The sequence below is a fragment of the Rhopalosiphum padi genome, chromosome 1 (genome assembly GCF_020882245.1).
Source record: "Rhopalosiphum padi isolate XX-2018 chromosome 1, ASM2088224v1, whole genome shotgun sequence".
Lineage (NCBI taxonomy): Eukaryota > Metazoa > Arthropoda > Insecta > Hemiptera > Aphididae > Rhopalosiphum > Rhopalosiphum padi.
The window spans coordinates 70,173,959-70,198,209 of NC_083597.1; the positions used below are offsets into that span (position 1 = coordinate 70,173,959).

At 26.9% G+C, this 24,251-nt stretch overlaps 1 protein-coding gene across 1 annotated transcript in view; it reads left to right on the forward strand.

The window, feature by feature from the left end:
• Window positions 1–21,438: 21,438 nt before the first annotated feature.
• Window positions 21,439–24,251, forward strand: part of LOC132928675 (adenylate cyclase type 5) — a 201,754-nt gene continuing 198,941 nt past the window's right edge. Inside the window, exon 1 of the mRNA XM_060993520.1 lies at window positions 21,439–22,202. The gene's annotated coding sequence lies outside the window, so the exon portion shown is untranslated. The remainder of the gene's footprint in view (window positions 22,203–24,251) is intronic.

Here is a 24,251-nt window from a genome sequence, read left to right on the forward strand (position 1 = left end):
CGTGAAAAGAAAAGCGATTTCAAGTTTCCGTGTAGAATAACTTAGTACATAAATTAAATAATCATAATTTAATACATTAATATTTAATGTATATTTTTTTTTATTCATAACCAAGTTTATTACGTTCAGCGTACTGCTGCCTCATGATAACTAAAGGTTAGGTTAAGGTCAGGACACTGAAGCTCGCTATAGCTCAGTATGATAGTATTAAATGCATATAAATAGGCTTACATAATTAATAAAATGAATGGGTCTCACCGTCCAAAACTGTAGTAGATGCCTACAAGTGCCCAGCTAGCTATTCAAAAGCTATTATTTGAAGTAATTACCAGATCAAAAACCAGCGTCACTATATCTCGTTTATGATGAACACGAAATTGCCTATTGTAGTTTAAAATACCTATATGTTATTACTTATTAGTTTGTTATACTTTAACAAAATAAATGGTATATTATGCTATTATACAGATGTATTACAATGTCGGACCAACCATTATTATTTTACAAAATCTAATAATATTATAATTTTAAAAGGCTTTTTGAATAATAGAATTTTAGTTTAATTTTTATACATGTTATCAAATATTTAAATATGATCTCGATTGCGTTGAATATTTAATAATTTGTCTTTAAAATAAGACTAATGATTCTCGTATGATCTTATTGATATTTTAATTTTAAAAAAATTTATTCAATTTGATTTTTTTTTTAGTTATACCTACGTATTTTTTATTCTAAGCACAATAATGTATGTATGATTATACATTTATTATTAGACTAATCAATTATTTACTATTTATAAATTTATAATATAACATTTATTTTGTAAATTAAATTGTAAATAAAAATGTACAGTATTGTTAAAAAAAATATATAAATTTAGATTATTTTCTGAAAATACATGTTTTTTAAGTAAATTATATAATTTCATTGTGTGTAATAATATAAAATAATAATTAATAAATAGTAAATAATTTATCACTTTAATCATGAATGTATAATGTTCATGTATGGTGCCTAAAACGAAAAAATACGTACAACTGAAAAAAAATCAAATTGAATACATTTTTTTATAACTAACTCTAATTTTGTCAATTCTGGGTTTTGAATACAAGTGGTAGATACAAATTGATTGAAAAAATTGCTTAATTCAAAAATGGGGGTTGCAACTAAAAAAAAAAAAAAAAAATAAATGAAGTGTTGCACATGCGCAAAATACACGAGTTAAAAAAATTGTGATCCATTAGTCTAGTTTAACGTGCCGCAAATGGAATTAAAAAATATTTACAGGGTTATGAATGATAAAGTGTATCTTGTTTCCACTGGCACGTGTTACATAGAGTATAATGTATATAGCAAAATCAAGAAAACCGAAGTTATAACAATAATAACATAATGTATTAATATTATATAACATAAGCCGCACGAACAAGAAACTGGAGAAACGGTCTTTATACGATTATTTGTATAAGGTATTAATGTAATATACGTTCATTATATTATATAATCGTTCCGCGCAACCCCACACCCACAGATTGTCGGTTATTATTGTTTACCTTTTCCGCGGTAATTAACGCGATTCGCCAGTAAACGATTATTATTATAATATTATGAAACACTGTTAGTTCACCGTTGTCCAAGCAATTCTTGATAATACCATAGTCACCCCACCGTTGTGTATTACATATTAATACATGGATTGTCGGCGTGCAGTATCTTAGGGATCGCGGTCGCCGTTCGTACGCAGACCGACCGAAAAGGGATCAGCGACTAATGGCCGTGGTAGATTAAGCCGTTAGCCGATTACGACAAGTGACCCACGGGGGCTATGCGCGCAGTTCGAATATTATAATATACGGCAGACGTTGTACAGCTGTACGGGACCTTTGTATATTGTATGAGTCGTTTACGGAGAGAACCACACCTAACCATCTCCAACACCGGAACAAAAAATTTATAATATATTATTATACTGTATAGTGTATATTCACTGAATCAATTTCAGCTTAACTGCAGGACCACTGTTGGCTCAGTAATAAGTGTTATTTTAAGCATTCCAATAAAATATGATTATTATTTTGGCTATTGCGGGTTAAAGATAATATTATTATTGTTATTATGCAATCCACCGGCATATTTCCTCGTTTTCCCCGCGTAAAATGTACGCGAAGATTGAAAAGACCGTCAGAAGAACATAGACCGTCAGCTGAATGGATGCCGATGAAAAAAAAATAACGTAGGTAATATTGCACTTCATCCGACCGCAAACGCCGCTTTTGGACCGCAAAACGAGATATTCGGTTCTTTGTACCGTATATGTTCATGACAAGTTGTATAATACACGTGTATCGTACTATATTATGCGAATGCTATTGAATTAAGAGGACGTCATGTACATCTGCACGTCGTCTCCATATTAGCTTACCTATAACACAACGAATTTGAGTAAAGGAGAACCAATTTTGTGTAGTTAACTTTAATATTAGAGTACATTGACGTAATATTAAACTTAAAGATAAGAACCTATTTGTGATTTTTACATTTTTTACAATATTTCATATTTTTCTTTATTTATTTCATTATATTAATTGCTTCAATTTACAAAATGTTTTTACAAAGTTATACATTTACAATACATATAAATGAACAAAGATATGTATTTTTTATTGGTGGTCTGGTTGGTCTTTTTGAAGATGTCTAGTGGTGTACAGAGTGTTAAACTTGGTTTGGAATTTTTATCATCGATTTTGTGATGTAGAGCTTCAATTTTATTCAGTGTTACCACTTCATTCTCAATAGAAGGGGCAAACGTTTTGATCGGCATAAAGGGGTAATTAAAAAAAAAATGTTCGCTACGCCAGCAGTCACGTTTCTACTTACATTATTATCGAATCATACTTCTTGTCATCGTTCATATTTTATAATTTAGATTAAAAAAACCTCTAATCTTTACAACGAAATCTTTTTTATTAACTAACAACATAATTTTCAAGTATAAAGTAGCAGATGTTTTAGTTTATTTTAACTAAACATCTGTTAAGTTATGATTAAGTAACAAATTAAGTAACGAAAATATTTTTAAGCTATTAATTAGATATTTTCTTGTTTTCATTTTTGAAAATACACTAACTGCATAGAAATAAAACCACACAAAATATTAAATTTAATCAATTCTGTGATCCAGCGCCAAAGTCGTGGCGTGAGCGAAGTAAAAAAAAAATAGTGGCGCCACGACAGTGTATATTTATCTCGAAGCAAGAGTTGCCCATTAAAAACCGTGTAAATATTGGTGATTTTTGGCAGACGAGATTACTAATTATTTACTGAATATAATATTAATAGGTACCTAGCAAATTGTATAATATCAAAAATAATGTGCAGATGATCATTTTGTAAAAATCATCGAAATCGTACTTTTATAAATTAAGTTATTAAAGGAAACGTGCAAACGTCTTAATGAAAAGTTATATTGAAATCTGGAATCAGGGCGACCACTTTTCATGTTGTCTTGCGGACAGGTCTCCCACTCAATTTCGTTACGCAGTACGAGGCCTTGGTGCGCTAGGTAAGAAAAAATAACGTCGGAGTGTCAACGGCGGTTGTTACTTCGCTACGATGCATTTCTAAATACTATACTAATTTTTATAGATAATACACTACTATTGCTACCTATTTATTTTGTTTCATTTCGTTATCGTCGTATTCTCGTCTTCGTCGGGGCGTTCGTTGCTTTGTTGTACTTAGCGCGTTACCTAACCCGATTATTTAAAACCACATTATGGTTATTATTTTATTACTATGAAAGTTTTTACTATATATTAATACTTATAAAGTAGTTATAATTAAAAACGGTTTGAAACTCATATAATGTCTTTAGATTTTGCAAGAATGCAGTCAGACAATATTCTTTAATTTACAATAATTGGCAGAAAAAATAATGTAAGTACAATTATACATTAATTTATTCTTTCTTATATATAAAAAAGTCACGAATACAAATATTATGAACTAACATATAAACATATAGTTTATGCTCTGAAATTTAATAAAAAAAAATCAAATCTTTGGTTTAGATGTAATGATCTTATTTATAATAAAGAAAGATAAGCCTCGTGGTGTCAGCGTTTATAATATTATAATCCTCGAGAGGCAAAACTAATAAAAATATATTGGGTAAAGGTACTGGTTATAAAAATTGGTGATATCACAAAAAAAAACTTCATTGTACTCTATGTATAAAATAGTCAAATAAAAAAAAAGCAGCTATTTATTAGAACTTTAAGCAGCATTATAGATATGTGATATTACAAGTGAATTCTAAATAAATTGAATAAAAGTAGTTTCACTAACTTTTTTTTAATGATTTATTTATTCAGCTAGAGAGGATTTATTTATTTTAGGTTTATGAATATAACACGAAATAAGATGAAAAAAATAATGAAATGCTGTTAGGAGTCCATTATAAATTAAAAATATTATAATAGACATGTTTATACTTGTCAAAACAATTCCTCGCTATGTAAATAAATTATTTAAATAAAATAAATATACTTTAATTCAATTTACTTAGTATCGTGTATTTGTGATATCACTATAATAGCGCTTAAAATCTAATAAATGACTTACTTCACCATTTTTTATCCAAAGTTTGACAAAGTGTTTTTGTTGACATTTAATTATACATTTATTTGAAGTTATAATTATTGATTACTAACTATTAATTATTAATAACCAATTTTTCATTATGACAATAATTTCTCATTCCCAGTACAAGACATAACATTTTGAGTAAACATTATAAAAATAGACTTATTTTTTCACCAATAATGGTTACTTTGTCGCCCTTAAAATAACAGCACTGGTTTTAATAAGGTTATTGACTTAATGTTAACGTTTTTGTATTAGTTAATTATTCATGTGTATTTCACAAATAAATTTTGTGTTATTGTACTGTACTACTGTCGTATACTTCGCACGAACCAAGCAGCTTTGAAAGCTATCCTAATAGACATTTGGATTGTTTTTATATTCGGCCATACGTAACTTAGTAGTGGTCTTATTATTGTCATATATAGCAGTAGAGATTATGTTACCTACAGAGTTAAGGTATGGTCTAAAATAAGGGTATACAATTTTTTATCCATGTATATCTTTTCTTATGTTTTTTATTTATTTAAATTTTCAAGTTAGCAGTAAATTTTTACAAACGATTCCACTCCAGACTTCCTCATACCAACCCCCTAATTTCAAATCTTGTCACATTCACAATTCCTGGGAACCTTCCCAGGAGGCCCAGAAGGAAATGGTGTCGAGATCTTCTCAATGAGTAATCTAAAGTATAGCAATATACAATAAAAAAAAAAAAAAAAAACATTAAGTAAGTGTAGTGTTACCACTGGGTGACTTTTCCCATCAAGTATTCATGTATTATATTTTCTATTATCGCATAATCTTATTGTTCTTAAAGGAACAGATTGTACATACCGTATGAAAAATAAAAAAAATTTTCAAGTTAGTTTTTCGTCTAGGTGTACTCCTATTTTACTGCGTCTTCCTTGCTATTCATTTAGATTTTTTGACTGAACTAATTAGTACTATACTAAGGTTGAATTTACATGTGTATTTTCTCAAGGTAAGTAATATCTTGGCTTTAATTTTGGTGGATATTAGGGTAAGTTTTCATCTTGAGAAACCACATTCATTAGGGGAGTTTTGTAGAATTTTTATGGACAATTCTAGGATTTTGTTTGTTTTATACTTGCGGTGTCATCTGCAAATATTGCCAGCTGGCAGTGATTTGGGTGTTGAAATATTATGACAGTAGATGTTAAAAAAAGTTGATCTTAGGACAGATCTTTGAATGATGTCCCTTTTTTTGAATACTAATATTTCAATTTTAGCGAGTTATGAGTAAGTATTTAAAATATGACAACATTAAAATACTCATCTATTAATACATTTATCATAGTAATATACTACATTATAAAATTATAAAATGTATTTTTAAATATTCAAACTATTATATAATAATAACTAATAATTAATAGCTAATACAAAAAGAAAAAGAAATATTCATAATTTGCTTAAAAATTGAAATATTGTAAAGAACAGTTTACAAATAGAATATTATATTATTGTGTACTTAATATTATAATTTGCTTTAATATTAAAAATTATAATACAAAATGCCCAAATTTTGTATGTTGTACGTTTGTAAGATATATATTAAATGATATAATGATCTTAATATATCACACGTAACAATAATGGGCGATTCATATATTTATCATACAACACTCATAATTATTTTAACCTAACGTTTTTGAATAAAAAAAATATTTTTATTGTAATTTTTAATTTTTTATATTTTTGTATAACAAATTACATTTTAAATTTCATATTCCGAAGCATAATATTTTTCGGACTATTAAGATTTATAAAAACGAAATTCAGACTAGTAGTTTGTGATTTATGAGTACCCAGAGTACCTATTTAAAGTTTATGTGAACGGAATTATGAGATACGGGAATACCCCTCAAAATATTGGTCTATTACTCCGTTTACTTAAAGTTTAAATATTTATAATTCATAAATTATAATCATTTGAATTTTGAATTTCATACATCGAAATATAGTCTGAAAAATATTCTGCTTCAAAAATTGAAAATGTAAGTTGTTATTTAAAAAATTAAAAAATTATAACTTTAAAAAAAATATTGTATTATTTTGACTGGGAATTATTACTAAACTATTATTATAATTTAACGTCTAATGAGTAATAATTATATTTTATAGTGTATTGTTATACGGTATTTGTAGTAGTAATTATGAAACGTTATCCATCTTTGATAGTATAACGTATCAATGACAGATTTAAACCAAACAACCTGGAAATAAGAGGGAATTTGATATCATATTAAATATGATACATAGTTAAATGAATAAATATTTTTTTTATGTTTACCGATAGTCCGGCACAACAACTAACAACTCAATGTCGAAATAAGCGATGAAACAAGATTACTCTGATACACGTATCTATGTAGCGATCCGAAGAGTTATCCATTTATCATTATATATTTTATAAAATGATCAAAAATAGCTATAATATATTGCGGGACTCCGAGATAATCCAGTACAAATAATAATAATAATAATAATATTAATATATTAATAATGAAAATATTATAAAATAAATAAATAATTATCAATGTAATCGATTCATAAAATAATGCGAGGAGTTTAAATTAATATTATTCAATTAATTGTGTATAAACATGATATTCAAGAGTAAGAAATTTTTCTAATTCTTAAACATTCTTGGTATTTAGAATAAAGATTTGTTCCTAGAATTATTTATGTTGGTTTTAAATATTTAAATTAAGACTTATTAATTCATAACAATCCACTATACCTATGCTATTTATAATATATTATAATGAAATTTTAAATTTAATATTTTTGATTGATTAGGTAAGGATTTAAGACTTTATTTAAAAAAAACAACACCAAACAAATTACCTTTATAGTCAGAATTCGGTTTCCTAATATTATATTCCATCGAAAGTATGAAAATCGTAATAAGTTGTTTTATACTTTCAAAATACTATGATTTTGAGTTACATCTTTACACTCACTCACAATAACTTAGTTTTGATAAAGCCTTATTCGTAATATTTTGTACATGTGAATTAAAGTGTAGTTTCGGGTAAAAATTGTCACCAAAATTTCTTATTTCCTTACCTTGATTTATCTTTTTATTGTTTATAATATAGTCATTGAATGTTTTATTTTTCTTCAAAGAAAAAGAGGTAATATCTACTAAGTACATTTTTTTATTTTTTTTATTGATTTCTATAATGACTCGGCTGCAATGGCCATTATTTACAATTAATTAGACGATAAATAGTATTCGTTACAGTATTTACAAAAGATTACATTATATTTTGTTAATAAGATTGTTAAGTTTTAAAAAGTTAAGAATTATCGGGGGCGTGAAGTTAATATTTGAATGTTAAAACAAAACTTTTATAAAAAAATATTTAAAAATGTTTAAATATATTTGTTTGGGTGTTGGAAATTTGATTGTTTGAGTCTTTTTAAGTATCCTACAATAAAGTTTGTACTGCTAGTTTCACCTAGAATTACATTTTTATTAATACCATTAAGTTAAATAAAATTAAGTAACTAGATAACTAATTTGGTATTAACACAAACGCATATTTTTTTTCATCTCTAGATTAATATTCTATATTTTATTTTAAATATAATTGTTATTATATAATATTAATTATATTATAGGTAAATGAATATCGGGAACATTAATACTACCTAAGTTATAAACTCTAAATAATTTATAATATCATTATCTTCCGCTTATGATTTTTCTGAATTAAATTTTTTTTTTAAATATCTAGGATTAATTTTCATCGAGCATGCATATAACATGTTAATATACATAACATTGTATTCAAACTAATTCAAAGTATTAGTCTATAAATCTTTTAAAGATTTGCATACGTACGTTTATTTGTTTGATATTGAAACGTAATTTGTTACTGAACCAGTTCTGATTTAGGAATAAAAGTGTTTAATAGTTTATTATACGAATAATACGAAAATTAATATGTAAATTAGATTAAATTTGCATTCATTTTGTAAAAATATTTAAACTTATCTGAAGCTTATTACTCATAAGTAATTTATATTAAACACTGCAGTGATGATGTGATTGTGTGAACCATCATTACAATACTATAGGTATAATGTGTACTAATAATAATAATATTATATTACAAATAGGTTTCTAAAGTTTTTTTTATTCAGTCGAAGTACGCAAATTTTCAATTTTTCTAAAAAATGATGTATGTACATTTGTGAAATTAAATTTAATACTATTCAGCTTTTAATAAGAAGTGATATAATTTTTTGTGAGGTGTGTAATAGTAAACGTGTTGTAGAGTGACGTGCTTAATACAAACTGATTACTGTTGACTGAAATCTTAAAAATCAATTATTTGAATAAATAATGTGACAGAAATAAATTTAAGGGTACACATTTACTCAGCTTTAAGGAAAGTTTCCATCAAATAATTCTAATAATAGTAATACAAATGAAACTCATTATATAGTTTAATATTAATTGAATTGAACAAATTGTACAAGAATATTTAATATTTCAGTTAACTACATTTTCAATATTTACAAAAAATGCCAATTTGCTTAGTTATACTTTTAACTGTAATATGAGTTTTAATCGAATTAATAGAATCTGTAATGGAATTTAAAATAAGATTAATCACACCTTGGAATCTTAGATGTAATCTTACTTATAATTCCAAAGAATATTTTTTATATGATGTTATATTTTTAACTTTCTTTATTTGTTTTTTTCGGAAATTTAAAATAACATAAAAAAAAGTATTACACGCCATTGCTTACAATATCTACAATTATTCTTAAAATAAGTTGATGATATATTTTCCACCATTGATTGATAATTAGTTGATAAGGCTACCTATTATTAGAACGATATTTAATTTACCTTTATAATCATATTATTTTAATTAAAACTTTTAAATAAATACCAAAGGGCAATGAATATAATTTCAGTTTGAATTAAAATGGTTTGTTTAAATTTTCGTTTAAACTTATTAACGTAAATCTTGTATTTACAACATTCAATATGATTCGTCTAATTCCTAATTTATAGTCATGAATATACTAGACATGTGTTATGTAGGTACTATTATACAATGTTGAATGTTTCATGAGTTAAGTCATTGAGATTATACCTGTCTATACTTGTTTTAAGCGTCTAACAAATTAATTAGAAAAAAAAAATGTTAATTTACTTAAAATGTGTATGTCATTAAGAATTTTGGTGTTGAAGAATATTTGTGCCATTGGAATTTACTTCGATAATCAAATTAAATAAAATAATTACTTTCTTTTTATTGAAATTGTAAAACTACTAGAAACTTTTATAACTTAAAATTATTTATATAATATCAATGATAATTTAAAACATATATTATATTGTATTCTATTGTAATTATTAAGTGATTTATTGTAGAACCATTGAATCATATTTTATGTTTACCAATACTATGTATACAATATTAATGCACTAAGTATACTCTTATGCTTTACTATAAAAAAAATTAATCATAACATTTTTATCATTATGAAAATATAAAATTTGATTTTAATTGCAAAACATTAATTTTCTAGAATTAAATCTAAAATTAAATACTTGTATACTTCGTCCAATTGGTGAATAAATGGGTCAAATACTGAATTATGACTACTATGAGTATAAATTCTAAAAATAATATGGAATTTTGATAAAAGATGTTCATCATATTGTATACGCTCGAATAAGCAACTATAAATAATGTCTATAAGGTTGTGTACCAATATTTCAAAGACTTTCGGTATCTATACTATATGATTTACAGGTGTCGGTGTTTGCGTTTAAAAATTATCTCAACTATAAATTACGTATGTCACTTGAATTTGTACACCCTACTGACTATTTATTCTGAGCTCTGCCCCAAAAAAATGTATCTAAAAAAAAATCAAGAGGCTTTCGATAGATATTCTTTCACGTCTATAACCATTTATATAATGGTTATAGAAATGGTTAATATAGTATATAATATTCCTATTCATATTGGTTTTTATTTCTTGAAGTAGTTGTCAACTAAATACACTGTCACGATATGTATTACTCGTACCATAATTATACATAATTTATATGTATGTTTAACTTTTAATTTAATATAAACAATTTTAAGAGTAACAATAAAAGAGTAAAAATGGTTCGAAAATAACAATAACTATAATACCATTCTTATACATAGTGTATTTTAAAATTCTTTTATAGTTATTCAAAGTCCTTGTTATTTTAACTGATACATAAAGTATATAATAGGTATTACGTATAATACGTTAAAAAGATTTTTATAAAAATATTATATAGTACATACCTTCTTGAAATTTTAATCAGATTTTAATTTAGGACTGAATATATTGATTGGAAGTACATTTATAGCGATTTAAAAATTATAATTCTTAACTTACTTATTTTAATCGAACCATATCAATTTTGTTTTAAATAGATTATGTATAGGTTTGTAAATTAGAAACTTGCGAGAAGATTTTTAAATGCATCATTGTCAGAAAAAATAAATTCATCACTTATGTCACTTAAGAAGAATGATGAAAACGAAAAATGTATTACCAGACAAGAAGTCAAAGATCTTTGTGAAAGTTTACAAAGTTGGAAACCACATTTTTAACTTTTTTTAAAAATTAATATAACCCACAAAACTTTCTAAGGTATTGCTTCAATACTTATAAAAAAATTTTAATATGCATCTTTTATTAATCGCATTCAAGAAACTGAGGATAAATTAAATTATTTTAAAGTAAAAGCAAAAACTGCATCATAATAAGTTGAATTTCTTCAAGAAGTGATTTTCGTCTAAAAATTAGGAACATATTTTACGACGAAAAAAACAATACCTACTGATGTATCAATGGATCGTTACGAAAAATTTAAAACATCTACATTTTTATGATTATTGATTGACTAGCGATTTAACTAGAGAAACAGTGACAGATTTTTAAGTTTTTGATAAATAAAATTATATGTTATATGTTTATTTTTAAAACTCGTTCTTTTTGTGTACAAATGTATTATGCTTATTTAACCAATTAAGAGAGTAGTATAATAGAACCAGTATTCTACTTAACAAATTAACACAATTGGTCTGTTATATATAAATATAGAAACACTTAATACACAATATGTCAGTACTCGCTTCTCAATGATCACATTTGCTAGGTTTGAAGTGCATCATCAGTAGGACATATAAATATATAATAAAATAAAATTTTAACAGTGTTATATTGTTTTACTAATTATCGAATGGTTATATTTTTTATCGTCTTTTTATTAGGATTGGCCTTGGAATTTAAGTTATTGGCAGACTATTGTTTACTTATATGAGTTATATACTTATATGCCTATAATACAATAATACATCAATATGATGTACATGTTGCATGTTACTGTAGTAAATTATCTATTTCTTTATTTGGTTTTGTTTAGTTGGGTATCTCTTCTGGACCTAGTGATTGATAGAGGAAATTAGGAATATTGTTTAAATTTCTGGTAGTTGCAGTATAAAATAACTGATATTTTGTTTACATCTAAATATATATTATCATAAAAATAATGCTTTATGATTAAATAAATGAAATGAAATATGTAATCTAATTAAAAATGAACAATTTTGATATTATAATAAAATACCTTATTGTTTAAAAACAAAATATATCCATTATAACATAATAAATACACACATTTCAAGTTCTTAATTTAATCAATAAATAACATAATAATATACATTATAAATTATAATATTTATAAAAATATTTGGTATCACTACGTCCTACATAATGATACACGTCTTTGTGCCCTTGTAAATATTTGTATTATAAATTTCTTTTTTTTGTATGGTTTTTCAAAAATATATTGATACTATTTTAACATTTATAAGGGATAAACGGTTATTTGAATTATGAAAACACTGAAAACTATAGGTTGCCAGATATCGTGTAAGAATAAAAAAGGTATTTTATATTTCGATTATCAATACCTATCATTCATTTTAATCAAAGGTTACTTTTGCTACTGATTGTACATAGTGTATTTTTTTTTAAATTTGAAATAAATCATTTACTTTTATTATAAAATACTTTATTTAGATCTGCGTAGGTATGTATATATTTGAATATCTAACTTGAAGAGAGCAACTTAAGAATAAGAGTATTAGATGATTCAGAAACCACTGCAGAAGTTTGAGATGTTTTTATTTTCGAAAACTTAATTAAATAATATCGACTTTCTAAAAAATATACAAGATTTTATTGGCAATGAGTATCATTTTTGATTCTATTTAGTATTATTTGTTTGTAATTTATTGGAAAACTGCTGAAAAGTTATCACTTTTTAACTTAAGGCAGGTAGATATTTGAAAAAAATCAATGTATTTAAAAAAATGTTTATTTTTTTATTATTTTTAGTAGAGACATTTTTCATACAATTACAAAATTTTATAAATACTTTTTTGGTATTATTGTTTATTTGGTTTATCGTGTACATTATGCTGAGTATTACACTAATTAATATACTGAATTGAATAATTTTGACATAAAACATTGAAAACGAGCATAAACATAAATCTTGTATTACACGTCATAGCAACACAGATAAAACAAACAAGACAAACAACATAAATATAGTTATTGAAGCATAATCTATGCCAACAGAATTAGAACAAGTTAAAGTAACTAATGCTTTACTAATGTTTAAAGTCAAACACCAAGGTTCTATATACTCTTCACTGCTCCGCGATTCACAAAATAGATCTCTAACGCGGTGCCCTTGAACGTGTATAATAGAGTGAAGATATGGGATATTGTTTGAAACTGATACCCGCGCGCATTCCCAGACTGTAGAGGTTCTTTGTTCCCGTTTGTGCATAATGTGGCTATATCTTCCATGGCCTGTTCGTAAGCGTTGAGTGCCACTAATGTATTTATTTTAAAATAAAATCTTGGTTTGATCCTAGATGATAACTGTTAGGGTTTTCCAAAGTCTAGTATCCACGTCGTTTAGTGTTTATATCAAAGTTTTCCTGAACTAAATCTATTACTGTGTTCCGTGTCGGTTTCTTAGATTTTATACGTTGTTATTTATAATTAATTTTTAGGTCATCGTAAGTCGCTCGAGTACTTGTTCTATTCACATATAAAAGCTTGTTATCTGCAAACACTTGGAAGTGAATTTTACTTGAAACTGGTAGCCACATTGCGGAGTTGATTAGTTACTCTTCCTCTTCCTAATGTGTGTATTGTGTACTGCAGGAATAAGGTGTGTGTTTATTTTATTAGCGTGTGCACAGCTAACCTATACTGGTGCAAAGTACTTCGCTGCTGAATAAACTAACACAAGAACACTTGTATGTAATGTGCTTGCATCGGTAACCAATAATGAAAAATGAAATTGTTAATTTTTGGATTACACTGTAGTGGGCCAGCAACTGGTTGTCGAAAATACAGGTCGTGTCGAAATAAAAAGAGTCGACATATTTCTAAGTGTTGTCTATTAAATTAATTGAAAATATTCAAGTCCAAATGATAGATTTCTGATGTAGGCTGACGTGAAGGTGCTTGCGCTAACTCTGGTAAATCACGGCTGCAGGAGTCCTTTCCCGGGCTCCCTTATATAGTCAGTGTTCCCCGACCTACTACCCATGTACCCTCTGGCCTATTCCTAAGTGCGTCATTTGTTCTCACGCTATTATACGCATTTCAGGATGCACGTGCGATGATTAATCTACATATGACATCCGGTGATGTTTGCCCACCCGCTTGTGGTCAGCCTCGCTCGGGATTCTCAGAACTCGAGATTAATTTAAAATCATATTTTAGATTATAGGCTTACAATGTATCGTTGAATTCGTTCATCTCTGATTTCTGAAGATTGAAGTAATAGATGTTTTTAATTCTCGTATTATTATTCTTCATATCGATTAGGTCTAACATATTACCGTCCAGGTATGTAGATACTCCTCATTACATGTAGATGTTTATTTCTACGTCATAATATTCTTATTGTGCGTCATATTATTATAATATATGGATAATTGTTATCCTAGTACTTAAACCTACGTCGTATTATCCTTTATTGTGTACTATATTATTGGTATAGGACATCAGAGCACGTAGCAACACTATGAAGACTTTTAGTTTATGCAACTAGTCTAGTTAGGTGTTTGTCATAACTATGTTAGCGTTTCATACACGTATCAAAACGACACCCAGATATCTATAAGATGTTTTACCTTTAACTTCGTATCAGAAAATAAGTTAACATGCGAATTTCATAATTTGCCTAATAATTTGAATGCATTTAAAAGTGTTTAAGAACAATTTTTAATAATTAAAAAAAAAGTATTTAAAATTTGTTTTTGACCAGGGATGAGCTTTTGAAAACATTATTTAATATTGCATATAAAAGTTTTTTTTTTTTGTTTTTGTCTTCAATTATATTTCAAATGTTTTTATAGCATGGATTTATTAAATATTTATAAATATAATATGTTAAAAAATTATTTATGAACTTTTTGTTTAAAAATAGTATTATGTTAAGCACATACGTTTTAAAGACATTATTATTATTTTCATATATTGTGTTAAGTTACTATTTTAACTAAATAAAACTATTTACTGAATTATATTTTGAATCTCTGAAAAAAGGAAGTATGTATACTCGTCAGTTATAAAAAAATCTAAAATTTACCTAACGACGCCTTAGATTTTTTTTTTTATAACACTGCAGAGACATGGTTAAATCAATCTTAGTTGAGTTATGACAGGTAATTTTTGAAATAAAAAGAGATGCTGAAACATATTTAAAAAATTTTCCACACCCTTCATCTTAATATAATACGTCAAATACTAATGGTAAAAATTAATTTTAAACATGTTATTTAATTAAATATGAAAAACAAATTAAATAAAGCAAACTAAACTTATTTTATTATCAAAGAACATGATCGCAGCCTTACAGCCTTGGGACACTGTATTTTTCTGTCGGTTGTAGCATCATCGGTGCATAATAACGAGATTAATTAATAAAAAAAGTTTCCAACAAAATAAGTGTATTATTTACAAAAAATTATAAACGCAAATAAGCCAATATAAAAAATTGCAACTCAGAGCAAACACCCTCCTAGCGGCAAGCATTGCTCCCTCTACACTTATTATGTATCAATGAATAATTATACTTATATAAATTATATTTAGGTATATAAGGCAATTTTCGAAGCAAGATTCTTACACATAAATTAAACATTAATATAAATTCTGATTTTCTGGTATTTTAAAGTAAACCAATTACCCAATTAAGTATAAAAGTCATTATTATTCCAAACAATTCATATATTTTTTAACGACATTTCACTAGGTACTTGTTCACGCGACTATTTCATCAAGGCAATTACACTATACAACTATTTATCATATGTTGCATAATTTGCAATTATATGGATGGTTAGGAGCTAGCTAACTCTCATTTTAAAAATTTCATATCTAAATTAAATCATTCGTTTTCCATAATTGATGTTATAATACAGGGAATTTGTGAATAATAATAAACAGTGGTGGCTGATGTGCATATTACTGTATTAAATTGCTACCTTAGGAACAAAATCCTTGGAAAACGATATTTTTTTGTCGGACCGATGGAAGATGCTTGTAAACATTATATAAATTTATAATGTGTACCAACTATTTAACTCGCTTCGCCGGAATGTCATTGCGATACACAACGTACTTACGAACCACGATGTGAAAGACGGTTTGACGCGGTTGTGGAGGTGGTCGGTGGCCTTGTTTTTCACAAAGAAGCAAGCGCGTTTTTTTCTCTTTGACCCATGTGAAACGTAACTAATTTGCGTTTTGCAGAACCAGCCATAATATGTTGATAGCCTTAATATTAGAATCAGGGATAGACTGGGAAGTATATCATCTGCAGAATTTTACAAAAATAAATGGCCTATGACAATTTTATATTGGCCTTTTTATCCATTGATTTATCAGACATTTTTTTCTCTAAATATCTACTTTTTGTGTAGTATATCTAATGCGTGTATAATATAATATATTCATACGTATAATATTTTTCTTGTCAACAGTTGTCATTTGATTAAAATAGTTTGGACAAGATAATCAACAAAGCTATTCCAATATATATAGTTAGTTAATTCACATTATAAGCTTTACATTAATTTTTTGTTGTATAAATAGTCCAATTGGTTATTTTTTATTTTAATGAATATTTAACTGTGAATATTGTTGCAAATTGTTTATACTATAGGGATAGGTATAGGGATGCTAAAAAGCGTATAATTATTTTTTGTTAAACCTTCTAATGTATTTTTATTTAAAATGATTCTTAAAACAGTTAAAACAGTATTGATTTATCTATAGATCTTTGAAAATATTATTTTTAGTTTCATCCTAAACCAGAAGACCATATTGTAAAATAGATTGATAAAACGTGAAATAAATATTTCCAATAGTTTGAAACGGTAACATGTTTACAGGTTTGACAAATTTATACAATGTGGAACGTAGCTTTCAAATTATATTTATCTAACATTTTAGTTGTTGGTTTCAATCGATGGACAATTAAAAAAATAATGGTAGATTTATGAATAAAATAAAACTTATATTAACAGTTAACCTTGAATTATTAAAAATATTTTATAATATTATATTATACATATACTAATTAGTAATTACCTACTAATATATTCAAACATACAAATATTGTAAACTGTAACCGTAAGGGTTGGTACTCCTGTAAATATCCTGGAACGATCCTGTGAAGGAATATTACTGGGAATACCAAATTTGTGAAAAATTAGATATTTTTTTCAGTTATTATTTTTTGTTATTATGGAGAGTCACTTATTATCTTGTTTGATGTATTTTTATTTTTTTACATATTTATTATAAAGTCTTGTACTATAGTATAGAATCTTAGTTATTGATCATAAAGTACAATTAATTTTCAGTAGAAAAAAGAGTAATTGTGTTCGAGAAGTACCTATATATTCTACTCAACTATCGAGAAAACATTTTAAAATAGTTTTTAGATTCTAAAAGGAATGAGGAAACTTAAGTAAAAAAAAAATCAAATATAAAAGGTCAAAAAAATGTTTTGTTGATTATTATTGTTACTATAACATTAGAAATTTCAACAAATATTCATATGACACACGCATAGTGTATTATTGCCTATTTTATTTTACTCAAACTATGATAAACATTTTTGTATAACTGTCAATAATTGTCATGAGAAAATCTATGATAAACAATCAGTCTTAAAATGTTTTTTTTACTGAAATATTTCATCTAATGGTCAACACTCTACGCCTCTACGGCATACGTTTATAAAGAAAAAATTCTCAATGTTATAAATAAAAATTAGTTACCGATAAAATAATCAGTTAGGGATGGTTATAACAAAAAAATTATTTGGATTGAGAAAAATATTAACGTATATATTCTTTGATTATTGCAGACACTATGCTGAGAAAACATTGTTAAAATATAGCTCATCATTCTATCAAGCAATCAACTTGATTGTTTTATAATTTATCAAAATGGGATACTATACCTATACAAAATTGCTAAAGTAACGTATGGTAACCCTAAACTAGTGGGCAGCTTTCCTATTAATTTATCCATTCACTAGTTACCGTCGAACTACAAATATAATGACACATTTTTCCTCGAATTGTGATAATTGCGTGTATTTAAGGTGTGGCTATATTTTAGATTTCTAGTTTCCAGACGGCGTGGTTTTTAAAGTTGGTCGCAGTGCTTCAAAAATGTTAATTGAGATTTTGATATGTCCCAGATATTTGTATTACACCGTTTGGTAATAATTATCTTTATGCGATATCTCTTGTTTTCGTCATACCTATTTACTTATATTTAATAGTGAGATAGAAATGTTTAAAACATAAAAAAAAACTGATTTATTCAATTTATTTTATCATTATCAACAGTTACAAAAGAGCTGTTGTATTAAAATGTTATTTAGTAGGTAAGTACTAACAATAATAATAATAATAATATATTTATTTTAACCAATGTATATTTACAGTTACTTAACTTATTTGATGACATTATAATTTTGTCCCTGTCCACCACTGAGGAATAATTTTTATTAACAAATGGTAAATACCAAATATTTGTTAACATTTTTTTTTTTATTTATGCAATTAAAAATCAGAGAATTTTACCCATCAATTCCGCCAAAACATAGCCTAAATATATAATGTGTGCATATATATTTCTATACACCCCAATTAAAACTAACTTTCTTTTATTTTTAATATTTTTAAAAATTTTAATGACTATTTAAATTGAATATTCAAATAAAATACACCATTATTTAGTCATTATTTAGTCTTATGATATACAAACTATAATTCATTCCTGTAGTTATCTTAAGAATTCTACAAATTCCCACGTGTTCCTGGGAATTACTGCGGGAAATAAACTTAATTCAAGTAAACATTTTTTTGTCATTAAATCTGAAATTCCCACTGGCCATTGGTGGATATTTATATTTTTATCGGATATTTAATCTCATTATTACACTACTATAAACATTTATCACAAATTAATTAAATCATGAAAGTTGGATGTATCATGTTTATTTGATTAATATAAAAATAAGTAATACATACTTTAGGTATTTATTAAAAAAAAAAATAATAATAACAATGCATATTATTGTGATATTTATTCTTACACAAAATTGAGATGTGTACCAATACATCTGATTTCATTACTAGAGGGACAATTTTAATGTTTTCTCCTGGGTGTGCCAACTTTTTATGGCAGACAGATTTTAATATTTCACTATGGTATTTATATATACAGAATGTCCAAAAAGTTTACAAACTGTCATTATACTAATTGAGACTGATAAACGATAACATAATATTACATAATGAGGTTAATAAATATACTACACTATTAATGTACAGTTTTCCCCCCAAATCAGAGGGTTTCCACACCTACCTGACCCATACCTACCTAAGATACATAATACTATACGTATTTATATTTTATTATTATAATGTACATAAGTGTATTTGTTCTGGACGTGTGCATCATCTTATATTCATTCTATACCATTATAGAGTTCTACACTAACTCTTTTTGATTATTTAACAAAATGTACCATACTAATCTTTAGCTACACTGCTATATATTCATGTGCTGAATAAGTCGTTTTATCGCTTACTTCATGCATAGCTAGCTACAAGTTCATATTATAAATATACTCAGTCCAGCGAGAGAACGCGTCAATTTTGCGTATCTCTCATATCCTCCTATAATCGAACCGGTCTCGATGGCTTCGTGTATAGCGTATAACATATTATGCAGAATTGATTTTGGCCTATTCACAATGCGTTCTCTAGCTCGTTTGACATAATATTGGTAATAACTATAATAGCATACAATTAATTTAAATGTTTTGAAAATTTCATTGTGTATATTAAATACAATAATTTACGAAAACATTTCATAATTCTGAATTACAACAAAACAATTAAAATTTTTACTCTTTTTTTTTTTTTTTAAAAAACTGCGCTTATATATTTTTTAATTTTTTGGTTTTGGAGTAAATTAGAATAAGACATTTTATATTTAATTTTTATGATCAAGAGTTATACACATTTAACATTTTATAAATTTTCAACTGCAATTAATAATTTTGAAATTTTCTTGATTTTGTTATAATTTGTTAATATTTACAGAAAGAGGTACCTCTTTATCTTTAATATTTTTAAATAGTTTTAATAAAAGCTCAAAAGAAATATTGAATTAAATATTCCAAGCTTTTTGAACCATTGTTTTTTGTGTTTTATTGATTTTTATTAAAAAATCTATAATTTCACATATTATTTATAAATAACTTAAAAAGAGACAAAATATTTAGAAAATTCTAATATAAATATTTGGTGTAAATTTCAAGTATCTGCGCTTATTTGTTTTTGAATTATATAATAATATAATAGGTAAATAGATTTTGTCAAAAACTGATTTGAGTAAAAATGTCCGTTTTTCTTTAATTATTTTTTTTTGTTTTTCCATTCATTACTCCGCTCAGAATCTAAAATATATTTAAAATTGGTGTATTGGTAACGATATAATACACGAGTATATTAAACTGACATAAGTTTCAAACGATGTATTAAATACAATATTAGGTGTGCATATTATATAAATTCCACCGAAATCGTACGTATTAAGTATAAATAATTCGCTTATTCGCTCAAACGATATTCGATCTTAGGAATTTTGCCCAGACGATTAACCCTAACCGGCCCGTGATTCAATCGTAGCTGTGCAACGTAATATAAATATATGTAATAAAATAATATATCGTTTTCGTCGAGTGTACATATACCGTATACGTTCACGTGGTAAACGATAATAATATTCGGATTCCGCAATTTCGCAACAGTCTACGTAATGTTATCTGTTTTCATAGGATTTTGTGAAACCAAGTTCGATTTCCCGTCGACGGTGGGCCGAAAACGACGTGAACTCTGAACATGATAATAATAATAATAACGAGACGATGATGATGATGATGACGATGATAAATAATTTATATTGCTGTTGTGAAGAAGAGCGCGGCGGCTGCGGCTGTAATAATAATATATTAGTATGTTATTATTATTATTATCATGTACTACAACTTACACCGCAGTGTTTCGTCGAGCGCATGACAGGCGGCGCGGCGGCGGCATTTCTCTCGCGGCGCGCGCGGACCACCTGTCGCCGATGCGATTGCTCACAACGCGACACAATATTCGCCCGCGCGACGGTAAGGACAATCGTCGTGGCGCGTCGCCGTCGAGTCTCTCTGCCGAGCGCGTGAAAGAGTGCTGCTTTACTTGCGCCCGCTCGTGTGTGTGTGTGTGTATGTGTATGTGTGTGTATGTGTGTGTATGTGTGTGTGTGTGTGTGTGTGTGTGTGCGCGCGTGTATATTCGCGCCGTGTGCTGCCGCCGCCGATAACTGATCAACTCCGTACGTAGTCGTCGCACATTCGAGTCACGTAACGAGCCAAATAAATAGATTGATATCATAAGTAGACGCGCGCCAGCGAGCGCCTCTCTTCTGTATTTTTTTTTTTTTTCTATTATATTAACATTATGTTACAATATGTATCATTAAATATTATATCGTTAATAAAACATATTAAATAATAATAGTATCGTGATCTATAGCCGGTAAATCGCTCTTCTCGCGTTCTCGCTGCCACGGTCGCCGCCGGTCGGTGGTTCGCAATTTTATCATCGTTTTAATATTAAAATATATTCGTTTGTACCGTGTAATTCGTGAATTTTATCTATATTAAATTATTGTTATTATCATCATCATCATCATCATCATCATCACTGTCGTCATCGTTTACCTTCGTCAGCGCCGCCGTCGCCGCAGCCACCACTGCTCGCCACTGCCGTTCGCTCCCACTCCGTCACAGAGATTCACGCGAGACGCACTTACCACCGCCACTGTTGCAGGTAAGCCGTTCACTTTTCGTTCGGTTTGGTATTTATTTGTTTTTTTTTTCTCTGCGTTCATTCATACATCGTCCTTAAACCCGACCGTCGGCCATCCGCTGCAGCAGGCATGATACACGTGTGCGAATCTACGCATGTAATTTTTACATATATCTATACGCACTCGTTTATTCGTTTCGAGACTTGTTAGTTTCGTTTTTTCATCCTCGACCACAATGCGTTTTGTAATCACGCGCTGCAATATTCGTGTAAATAATATAATATGTACAGATATTATCTTAATGTAATATATGTTATAATAAACTAATAATGATTCGGCGTGTAATAAATATATGATTGTTTTATCTTAATGACGAGTGGATAATAATTACAAGTCAGTAAAAAAATATTTATTGAACACGTTTGTACTATCACTACTATCATTGTTCTTATAATAAATGTATTGATGATCTCATTATTTTCTATAATTTAATAATGTGCCTAATATAATTATAATTATATTTAAAAAACTATTCAGTATTTACTCTAAAAAGGGTTTTCTACGGTCTTAAAACACATTTTTTATGTACTAAGATGGCCAATTGTTTCGTTGTAAATAATATAAAGATTTTTCATTTTATAATTAAAATTGTTTCTTATGCAAATACGACCTTTGCAGATTTTTCCATAAGTCGAAATCGTTAAAATTGAAATAAAAATGGACCATTTTTGTAATGATAAGTTATAGATAGCTCATAATAAATTACAATATATTTTTAGCTCTTTGATGTTTCTCTTTGATTATTTGTATTCCCTAAGTTGATGTTAACATTTAAACTAACTTAAGTTTAAACGTTAAGTTAATTATCTAATACTTGCACCAAAGTACGTAAAAGTCGCTAAATTTTAATAACACGGAAATGACTAGAATTACTGAAATGATAAACGTGCTATTTAATTATAGAGTATTATAATTATAGGTATGCAGAGTTATACCTATAGTTAAAAATATAAACCAATAAAATAAATTAAAAAGTTTATAATGATATTTTTTGATTTAGCTTTTGGTTATTAATTAACATTAATTATACAGTTAGGTTTATAACTGTTTTATTTATAGTGTCAGTTGTCATAATTAATATAACCACGTGTATTTCTGTATGGTAAATGTTAAAATTCCATGAAATAGTTCAAGGATAGATGAAGAATGAAGAATTAATATAACTCATTGACTAACCAAATTATTTAAAAGTGTATTGGTTAATATTAGTTTTAGGATTTCGTCAAATTGATAATATTATAGTTCATACTCTGCTACCTACTACAATTATCTTACAAGGCTATACGATTCATAATTTATATTTAATTTGATAAAAGGAAAGGAAAAGGATAAGTAGGCTTATAAAAACAATGCAATATTTATTTTACAAATATTGATACATAATTATGAAGATTATGTAAACCGTCGCTCTTTTTGTCAGTTATTATTTATACATGAAATATATATTTATTTTCAGTTGTTTTATTATTTTAATGTTCATATTAAATATTTTCAACGAGACATAGTAATCAAATTAAGATAATCTAAGGAAAAAATAATTTAACAAAGTGTTAGATAATAAAGTAGACGGACTGTGTAAGTAATTATTGTTTAAGAGCGATGAAACATATTTTTGTTGTTTACATATTATATATTTTAATCATTTCGACTTAGTACCTATTACAGTATTATAGCCTTATTGCACAAAAAAATTCATAGAAGTTTATTATACCACAAGTTATGAAGCTAGCTGACTTAACCCAATTAGTTGATAAGTAGCATTTACATGAGATAATAATTTTAAACAAAGCAAGTGAAATAAAATACTAACAGAGATAGCGGCGATATACCAATAAAGAACACTGGTAAAATAGAATCATGTATTTTTATGTCATAGAATAGTATTATAATATTATTCTTGTCATTCACGCTTGCTAGTTTTTACTCTTTGAAAAGTAACATAATATAACGTAAGAATTTACATTTAATAACCTAGATATTTCATTGTTTTTAATATTTATAATGTAGAT